Consider the following 7,704-nt stretch of genomic DNA (forward strand, 5'->3'; position numbering starts at 1 on the left):
CATGTTCTAACACAGTGCCTAATGATTCCTTGCTGTGATAGATGAAGACAGCTCTCCTCAGCCTCAGTCCTTCACCTGGGATCTTTGTTAATTTTCTAATGTCAAGGTTTCTCACCTTTAAATTCTATAGGAGGCACCAATGCATAATTCCACACTTGTTTAATATTTGATCTGTATATAAATGGATTCAATGTTCGCAATTGTTCCTGCATTTCTGAGTTCTTTTTTTATTACATCTTTTAATTGGCTCAATTTTATTGTCCAGTAGTAATTTTTCCTTTTTGTTTTTTGGATGGCTATAACATTATTGAAGCAAACCGAAGTTTGTAAACTTCAGACAAACTTCGAAGTTGGTAAACCTTGCCCCACTGTCTTCTGGCATTAAGAACTGATCTAGAGAAGTCTAAAGCCAACATGATTCTTTGCAAGTCTGTTTGATTTGGTTTATTCGTGCTGTTTTTCAGGAATATCATGCTATGTACGCAGTGTCTATTTTTCTATCTTCCATAGTCTCTCTTCCGCTTTGTATCATGTGACTTCTTCAAGTCTTGCCACGAAGTCCCCAGATGACCAGTATGTCTGTGGTTTAGTTTCCTGAAATTGTCATTGCTTTGCATGGGATTTTCATCCTGGTAATATTTTTATTCTTTTCTTCCATTTTTTTCCCTGAGCTCTGCGACCTTCATTTTATTTCCTTCTGTTTTCTTGTCATCTCTTCTCTGAGCACTGCATCTCTCCTTTAAGCTGTGTCTTTTGTTCTGAGAGTCATGTTTTCAGGACTTTCTCTGAGTCTATGGAGCATTTTTTTTTTGTCTGGGGGCTTTCTGCGTTTTCTCGTAATTCCTCCTTGTGGTTTTCATCTGCTCTTAGCTCTCCCTTCCACCTATTGTTTTTGCCGTTGTCGCTGTTGCCATCGTATGTGTACAACCCGCATTGGTTTGCAAAGGCACTGGATTTCACGAGCATCTTCCCATCGTCTCCCTCGTCTGCATCATCTGACCGGGATGTTCTGCCACACCAGTGGCCTGTGGCCTTCAATTTCATTAATCTAGTCAGAGATTTGTTTTCAAGTGTTCTATTACTTTGGGGACAGTGACCCTTAGCTTGGGGGCGATCTGATTTCTGCCTCAGTTCTGAGGAGGCATTGCCGGCTCGGCTCGGCTTGTTCTCTACTCCCTGTCCAGACTTAGCAATGTGCGGCTGGGCCTCTGGCTAATTTGTGGTCTCAGGTTGTAGCAGTTTTCAATGGTATTTTTCTCTTTGAAGTTGTATTTGAAGCAAGGCCAGCCCATCATTTTTCTGTATAACTAAAAAAGAAAAGTGCCAAGACCATGAAGGAATGTTGTTTCTTTAGTCTGTATCTTTTGCAAGCAGATAACATCATAGGCCATGCCCATATATAATATATAGTGCTCAGCTCCATCTGTTCCCAGACCATGTCAGTCACTGGGAGGCAAACTTCCAGGAGCTCTGGACTGGGGAGGGGGCATCTGTAGCTCCTGCTTGAAGGCTACTCCAGGCCAGGAAGACCCAGCCTATCTCAGCTGGCAAGATGAGGCTTTTCAGGCAACTCTGGACTGTTTCTTAAACTGTGACCTGGGACATTGGATCAAGGACCTTCAATCCACTTGGGAAGACGTTAAAGAGGATGTGGCCTGGAGTAACTCCCGAAAGGCCAAGGCAGTGAGGTCCGCAGGCAAGGAGAGCAGGTGCCCTGACTGCAAGCATCTCTCAGGAGTCCCAGGAGGACAGAGCAGAGCAGGGAGGGTGAGGAGTCCCAGGCTGGGAGAGGGGGCCAGGCCGGGTAGGCCAGGGCAGGAGGGCCCTGCAGGTAGAGTGGATGAAGGTGCTCTGGGAACAAGCTTGACTCCAGCCCAGGCCTGTGGTGTGCTGGTTAAGGCTTAGTCCCAAGAAGAACTCCCACCTGTGGGATCACAGTCATCGCAGAGCTGAGGTGGAGCACCTCAAACCTCCACAACCAGGGACCAGCAGGAGTCATGCCCACCCCATGCCGGAAGAAGTGGAAAGCAGGGGTGTGGTGGGGGCAGCAGATGAAGGCGGCGGAGGGTCTGCTATGGCTCCCGACCTACCACAACCTCCTGGGCGTTTAAAGGAAAAACAGCTTCGGCTTCATTTCTTCTTTCCAAATCTCAAGCAAATTTCTCCTGTGCCCAACCCAGACCTGAGACCATAAAGGACAGGGCATTCTGAGAAGACTTGTGCCACTGCAGCCCAGGAGATGCTGCACAATTGACCCTTGCTGGCCCCTCTGTATGTGCAGCTGGGGACATCAGCCTTCTCCTTCAGAGGTTCCCCAAGCCCCCACACCCTGCTTTGCCAGGTGTGCCACCTGCACTGCTCAGCCGAACCTAATGCCCCCCTACCCAAAGAGGATCCAGAGTTCCTGGGGAGCCACTGAGCGGGGAGCGGCCCATGCCCAGGCCATTGGGAGCAAAGCCAGCAAGACAGCTGTGCACTTACACAACGATTCTGGGGCCTGTCCTGCCTGGGAGCAGGGCTTTGGTGGCTTCTCCAGCCCCAAACCTTCAAAAGACATGGAGACATGGGCTTTGGGTCCTACAAGGTGCCCAGTGAGGTGACAGGTGACAGGAGGCTGCCAGGCTCAGCCACGGCTCACCAAGCATTTCCTTCCTGGCCACCCTGAGCCCTGAGCCCTGAGCCCTGAGCCCCTGCTTACCCAGAAATCTTTGGCTCCCTGGGTAGATGGCTGCCAGGAGGGTCTCTGTAGCCCTTCTCCGGTGGACTTGTACCCCAAAACCCAGGGTGGCCTCTCAGTAATACTCAGGCTCCCACACCAAATCCCTCTGGAGGAGCTGCTCGAGGCCAGTTCCCGAATGCCCCAAGAAGCAGGCACCAAGTCACTCACCAAGCAGCCTCTCCACAGCGGGGACCCAATGCCCCTCTGCTGAATACCATCTCCCCCTCCACAGACAGGAGCCGGGCAGAGTGTACTGGGCTTCGAGGGAGGCTGTCCACTGTGCAGCAAGGTGCTTTACACTCTCCAAGCTGTGGCCCTCGGCCTGCGTCAGCTCTGGGACCTTACACTCGCGGTGGACAGGGTGGGTGGGTGGGGTGCAGGGGCTGCAGGCGGGTGCAGGAAGGGGCCAGGCCAACATGCATTTGGACCTCAAGTCTAGACGGGGGGCACAGCATGGAGACTGAGAAGGAAATGTGAATGGTGCCATCGAGGCCTGTGGAGAAAGTTCTCACTTTGTCCCTCAAAGCTTCTGGTGTTTTACTCATGTCCCAGAAGCTTTGGGCAGGGGCAGCAGGGTGGGGAATTGGTGACAGAGCACCCCCCAGCAGCCAGCCTGCTGTGCCCCCCAGTTGGCTGAGCTTCGCAAGGGAGGCATGCCACCCTGGGCTGGAGGTGGCCCTCATGCCCTTGCTGTGGTTGGTGGGCGAGAGGGAAGCCACTGGAAGTCTCCAGCTCCTGTCAGAGAAGATGAGACCAGCTGAGAGAAAAGCCACCCTGCCCAACACACACTGCACAGCATGCACACTCACACACCACACACACTCACACACCACACACACACACCACACACACTCACACACCACACACACACCACACACACCATGCACACCACACACACTCACATACCACACACACTCACACACCACACACACCATGCACACCACACACAGTCGCACACCATGCACACTCACACACCATGCACACTCACACCACACACACTCACACACCATGCACACCACACACACACCACGCACACTCACACACCATGCACACTCACACCACACACACTCGCACACCACGCACACTCACACCACACACTCACACACCATGCACACCACACACTCACACACCACGCACACTCACACACCATGCACACTCACACCACACACACTCGCACACCACGCACACTCACACCACACACACTCACACACCATGCACACCACACACTCACACACCACGCACACTCACACACCATGCACACTCACATGACACACACTCGCACACCATGCACACTCACACCACGCACACTCACACACCATGCACACCACACACTCACACACCACGCACACTCACACACCATGCACACTCACACCACACACACTCGCACACCACGCACACTCACACCACGCACACTCACACACCATGCACACCACACACACACCATGCACACTCACACCACACACTCTCGCACACCACGCACACCACACACTCACACACCACGCACACTCACACACCATGCACACTCACACCACACACACTCGCACACCACGCACACTCACACAGCACAGCCACTCCTACACCCCCACCCCCACCACTGAAGCATTGCCAGACGCCCCCTTCCCATTGACTGGTGCCACCTAGCTGGCAGCAGTGTCTGTGGGAAGGACCCAACTCTAACTGGGGCTGGGAAGCCTTCTCCAGCAGGGCTTACACTGGATTGGGGGCTCGCCAAGGCCCTCACCTTCAGCTCCGAGAGCTTCCCCCAGACCTGCCCACCCGAAGGGCCTCAGCACCGGCACCCTGCCTCCACCAGGTCACAGGTGGGCAGCAGCTCTGCAGTCCATGGTGGCCATGGAGTGTCTATGGCCCTTCCAGGGCAGTGGCAGAGGAAAGTGGGAGGGAGCCAGAGACGTTGAGTTGCTTTCTTTCCTCTGAAACGGAGAACTCGGGCACGGGTGGAGCCCCAGACCTGAAAACGGAGAACTCACCATTGGCTGTGCTGCTACATGCAGGCCACCCCCAGACTTACTCACTGGCTGACCACTCTCTGGGGCTCATGGAGCACGATGGCCCCAGTTGGGACGTGTGAGGAGCTTCTTCATTTGAAGAGAGTTGGGGGCTTGGTCACGTGGGACTGCCCAGGAGGGGCTGCGAATGTCAGTGCGAGTGTGCTCGGATAGGGTCAGCCTGAGCCAGTAGAGTCACCTACAAAAACTCCCCCAGGAACCGCTGCCCCCCGCCCCTGTCTGGCCATGCCCAACACAGGGGTGAGCAAGACACACCCCTGCCCTCCAGCTGCTCCCACCTAGGGGACACTTTGAGCTGGTGCTGAGGATTTAGCAGAGTTGAGGGAAGGCAGCTGCCTCGAAAGGACCACATGGCGGCCAAGAGAGTGGGCAGCATGTGCCAGTCAGTGACCAGCTTGCACCGGGACAGCCTGTGGCTCTCTCAGGCACAGTGAGGACTACTCATCTGGCTCCTAGGGGCTTATGGAAAGGGCAGGAGACCAGGAACCGGGTTCGGAACGCTGGAATTTCCCCAGGGATTCCAAAACCAGAGCATAGGCCAAGAGCAGGGGCAGGCCAGCCAGCATGCTGCCGCCACCACCTGGGTCCAGGCCTCCAGCCACCCCTGTCCAGGCACCTCAGGTTCAGATTCAGAGACCTAGGACAAGGCATTTGATTAGCCAAGCCCAAGTCACATGCCCACCCCATAGCTGGGCCCAGGCAGAAAGAAAAGAGCTGGTCCCTGTGCATTTAATGGTGTGACAGGGCCCTACTTGCCACCAAAATTGCAAACAGTGAGGGATTCTCTCAAAATCCCTAAGAGAACTAAGAGGAAGGGCTGCTGCATTCTGGGTAGCCAGCAACAGCGGGTCCAGAAGAACTGCCAGGCCTACGGCACTATCCCATGATTGGTCTGAGGAGGGCTGGAGAACCGGGCTAGGAGGCTTTGCAGAGAGGAACGAGGTTCCAAACCCCACGAGTGCTGAGCAGGGGAGGGCTCCCCTGTGGCTCCCACCCACAACTGAGTGGGCACAGACACTGTGGGACTCAGGGTGCTGCCACGAGAACCATGGTCATATAGTTTGGATATTTGTCCCCGCCCAAATCTCATGTGGAATTGTAATCCCCAATGTTGGAGGTGGGGCCTGGTGGGAGGTGTTTGGGTCATGGGGACAGTTCCCTCATGAATGGCTTGGACTATCCCCTTGCTGATGAGTGAGGTTTCGCTCCGAATTTACAAGATCTGGTCAGTTAAAAGTGTGTGGCACCTCCTCCCCTGCTCACTCTCTCGCGCACTCTCTGTCTCTCTCTGCCTCTCTCTCTCTCTGTGTGTGTGTGTGTCTGGCACGCTCGCTTGCTCGCTCCTGTTTTCACCATGTGAAGTGCCTGCTCCCTCTCCCCCTTCCACCGTGAGTAAAAGCTTCCTGAGGCCTCCCCAGAAGCAAATGCTTGTACCATGCTTCCTGTACAGCCCGCATTTAAACCTCTTTTCTTTATAAATTACCCAGTCTCAGGTATTTCCTTATGGCCATGCAAGAGTGGCCTAATGCAGCCACCACTGATCCACTGAATCTGTGGTCCCTGCTTCTTCCCACCTTGGGCCTCAGACTCAGTGGGCAGTGGGTGCATTTGATTGGTGGAGCCCAGGTCATGCACCAAAGCCCTCGCTGCAGGAGAAGCTGGGAGAATACAGACTTGGCATTTTCTGCTCCTTGTGAGAGGCCTAAATCAGCCAACAGCATCCTACTGCCCTGAGAATTAAACCTGTCTCCTCCCCATCCCCACAGGACCCCAAACAGTCTCTTCCTCTGCACCCTATTTCCTCAATTTTCAGCACAAAAATGCCAAGCTCCAACCCTTCTGGGAGCCAGGTTATGTGCCACGCCCTTGACCTTGTTAAAAAGAAATGTAATTAGACCAAAAGGCTGGGACAGCTCCCATGCCCTGGATTCCTACACAAGCAAACTTAAGCCCAATGTAAACAGTAAAGCAAAACACAAGTTTGGCCAAGGAGAAACTGCCATCTAACCTCTAACTAGGGACCACCCACTGTATCACACCCAAGTGAGGCAAACGCCTCACTGCAGCCGATTCAGGAACTCCTTTCTCTGCCTGCACATTCCTCCTCCTGCTCTTTACGCGGCTGCAGCACAGCTCTCTGAACTCCCCATCACCAGTGCTGCCTGATCCGTGAACCCTTTCATGCTCAAATAAGCTTTATTAAATGTATTTCGTCTAAAGTTTTTCTTTGAACAGACTGCCAGTCTTTGCCCACTCGCAGCCTCTAGCTCTCAGCCTGTCACCGCTTCGGAGAGCACCCGGGCTCCTGCAGGTCCCCACTTCATTCTGCGCCTGCCTTGCCTCTCCTCTTCCTGGATAGCACATCTCCCGTCTCAGGTGGAGATCGGATGAATGTTTGCACCCATCCTCCCGGAAGCCCCACTAGGCTCTAGAGATTTGAAGTTGCTCATTATTGTTCCATAGTGACATTTTCAAGTTTTAGGATATCTCAAGTTTTAAAACATTTGGGGGTTTTAGGAAACCCCTGTAACTCTAATACTGGCTTTCTCATTGTGGGTGCTATTGACCTTGTGGGCAGGACTGATCTTTCTTGCATGGCCTCAGAAACACGTGACCCACGTTCAGAAGTCCTGAACCCTGAGGACGGAATGCCAGTGGCACCTTCCCTCGAATCGAGTAAACAACCAGCATCATTCCCACACATTTTTAAAAGCTGCAGGGAACAGGACAACACCAATCTACGGACAAATGAAACCCCAAAACTTGACAGTTCACCTATAAAATATAAGAAAAGCCCTTGTTGTGCCCTCGCATGCTGGTCAAAGTGCTCTCACTTACACTCTTTTTGGAGATGTCCCCCAGGGGTGCTGGGCAGGAATATTTTTCCTCTCCTCCATGCCCACCCCATCCCCAGCCAATCCCCCTCCCCTAGTTTCCCACAGCAGAGGCGAGACCGGC

This window comes from Gorilla gorilla, chromosome X (genome assembly GCF_029281585.2).
Source record: "Gorilla gorilla gorilla isolate KB3781 chromosome X, NHGRI_mGorGor1-v2.1_pri, whole genome shotgun sequence".
In the NCBI taxonomy this organism is placed as follows: Eukaryota; Metazoa; Chordata; class Mammalia; order Primates; family Hominidae; genus Gorilla; species Gorilla gorilla.